Here is a 3,029-nt window from a genome sequence, read left to right as displayed (position 1 = left end):
TGTGAAAACTTTGTAAATCAATCCAGCGCCATCGCATGGAGGAAGAGAATATAGCAACTCTCACAAGGAGATTGCATAAATGAGTTCAGATGCATCCAACTGAAGTTTGCGAACATCATCAACCAGGACGTCATCCACACCAACGGGGTGTTCAATGGTGATGCAGCAAGTCCGGAGGAGGTACCCGGTCGCTTAACGTGACAAAGCCACCATGCTACTGTTGACCCCGCTAGTCTTTCGAAGTGCAAGTACCGAAACGATCCTTACGCCAAGCAAAAGGAGAGTGACAATGGTAGGGTTCTTGAGTATTGGGTTACAATGTGATTGTATGTTAACGCTCTTCCAAACATTTCAAGCTATCTATCATCTTAATTATTCGGTTACATGGTTGTTGTTGTGTGTTAATTAATTAACGTTCTTACTTTTGTTTTCAAAATTCATACTTCCTATATTGATAAACAAATATAACACAAACGTCTATATTGATAATCATAGTCACTGTCACTACTAGACGTTCAAGTACTGGATTGCCGAAAGCTAATAATCCAAATGAGCAGTTTCCGCACTTGCAAAAAGTGATTTTTTTTTGTGCGAGAGTCCCACATTGGATTGTTTTACTTGTTATAGTCTCTTTAATGAACCAAACTCATGCGAACACGAAATTTGCCATGTGGACAACTTCTCCTTAGGTGTATGAGCGGGAATAATTAGTTAAGAAACCTGGCAAATGGGATTGGAATGGACGACCTGAAGTAATACACACAAATTATCACGGTGGCAGATGGAAGCCTGATGATATAACAGTAGTCATCAGTTTTGACAGTACCCAAATATCACAAAAAGTTCAGGCACATACTACCATAATGGCATAATGAAAAATGCCACTTACGAAGTCTCAAAGTTACATATATAGTTGATGCCATTCCACACTGAATGCACAATTCACAGATGCTGCCATTTCCACGCAAATTTTCCAGACAGAATGGTATAAAAAGACCTTATAATACATAACTACAACCTGAGACGTATGGATACAAGGAAACGCTAGTGAGTTTGTAAATGATGATGCAACATTCCAATACAGTTATTAACAGACAAGTTCACGATCCATCGAATTCCCCCTTTCTTAGAAACAACATTACAAGTAGACACCAACAAGTGAAACCTTTTCTTGAAACTGCACGTCCCAATTTGGTAAACCAGCTGGAGCCTTGTGTAACTCCAGCCAGCGGCAGAGCTACGTTGAGGCCAGGGGGGACACTGCCCCCCCACCCTTGGGATATTCTTTGAAGAATTTTTTTCTATAGCGGGAAATTAGAACCCGTATCCGAAGAAGTACAAAAGTGAAATAGCAATTCAGATGCCTATGGAACCGTCAAACGAAACCTCAAAACGAAACTACGATTCTTTAGTCCCTTGAGTTCGTTCCCCTTGATTAAGCTCATAAGAATTACGAAGGTTGAATAAAGCTTACCGGGCTCTGCATGTGAACTCAGCGCTAGCTCCTAGCAGCAGAGAACCGTCCTGGGCCATCCCGGCAGCACAGGAAGAAGACCCCCATGACAATGGGCGAAACCACTGCCCGTGCCACCACAATGCCGAGTATAACAGCTTGCATGGTACGTGACTTTTGGAAAATCTCCATCCATGTGTTGTGTTCTGGGGACTGTCCATGTATCTCACTCTAGCAAATTGATGTGCATTGGACCGCCAGAGCTGCGCTATACTATAGCACCCGCTACCAGCGATCGGGGAGTGATTGACAAAAAACTACCAGTTTAGGGGTTTGCGTCCCACAGAACTACCACTTTTTTAAAAGTGGCCGAAAACTACCAAAAAACGTAAAAACGTGACTAAAAACTACCAGGTTGACTGAATGGTGGTTTTGACCGTTTTAACCACGATTCTGAAGTGAGTGGCCCACGTGCCAGGCTGGCGGCCCGCCTAACGGCTAACGGCGCGCGCGGGGCCGTTAGAGCCGCTCGTCGGTCGCACCTGGTCGGGACCAGGTCATAACCTGGCCGACCGGGCCGCTCGTCCCCACCAGCTCTCTCACTCTCCCCCGAGCTCACTCAACTCCTCTTTGCTCTCCTCTGCTTCTGTTTCTTCTTCTCGCGCTCCGGCGATGCCGCGACCATACCGTCATGGCCGAACATCAACGAGACATCGGACGACGATGACGAGTACATGAGCGAGTTCAGCAGCACGCAGATGGAGTACTTTGTAAGTCATCTCAGTCTATCCTCTCCCTCTCCTGTCTGTTCTGTTCTAGGGTTAGGGTTTGAAGATATTTGAGATTTTTCCATTTAAGTTGATATATGTGAGTTGTTCTTGATATAGATATGCTTTTGCTTTTGCAGCAAACTCCTGACACTGTGATAGACCCTAGTTTCTGTGGGCTTGTGACTGAATCTGACAGAAGGTGCATCCTGCACAGGCAGAGGGCGGGCAAGTTTGTGGCATTTGAAGGCACTGACACTGGCAGGAGATTCATAGGATGTGCTACTGAGGTAATGGACCAAGTTGGTGTGGATTTGATTAGTTTGAATTTCTTCTATGTAGTGGAAACAGAGTGTTTAGTTGCTGTTATTCTGAATTTTCCTTAAGTCTAAAAACATTGGTATGTCTGAATACTCTACTTGTAGTAAAGAGCACTGGAAACATGTCTGAATACTGTACTTGTAGTATAGAACTAACTAGCTAGTGTAGCTTATATCATTATTGTTTATGATTTGTTATTCTGAATTTGCTTGTTCACTGTAAAATTAAATTGATTTTCAGGATGGTGTGAACTGTGGTGTTCTGGAGTGGGTAGATGCCCCCTGGGCTGTAATTCTGCAAAGGTGCTTAAGCAAGCTCTGGGATATGTATCATGAGTAGAACCTTGGTAGAGCCCAGGATAATGAGGCTCATGGGATAGAGGTTGCAAAACTGCAGAAGGAGCTTGATTCTCTGGCCAATCAGTATAGCCAGCTGGTGGATGATGTGTCCAAGTTGTTTGATTATCAGGATGGAATCAAATCTCATGA

At 44.0% G+C, this 3,029-nt stretch overlaps 1 long non-coding RNA gene across 1 annotated transcript; it reads left to right on the top strand.

Moving 5' to 3' along the window:
* Nucleotides 1-2,207: 2,207 nt before the first annotated feature.
* Nucleotides 2,208-2,826, top strand: LOC125512806. The gene is made up of 3 exons (XR_007285557.1): nucleotides 2,208-2,223; nucleotides 2,361-2,510; nucleotides 2,782-2,826. It is a non-coding gene; the product is annotated as an uncharacterized LOC125512806 (long non-coding RNA).
* The last annotated feature ends 203 nt before the right edge of the window (nucleotides 2,827-3,029 follow it).

Source organism: Triticum urartu, chromosome 6, assembly GCF_003073215.2.
Source record: "Triticum urartu cultivar G1812 chromosome 6, Tu2.1, whole genome shotgun sequence".
Taxonomy (NCBI): Eukaryota; Viridiplantae; Streptophyta; class Magnoliopsida; order Poales; family Poaceae; genus Triticum; species Triticum urartu.
The sequence above is the reverse complement of the archived record's forward strand: the minus strand, read 5'-3'. Positions and strand labels throughout refer to the sequence as shown.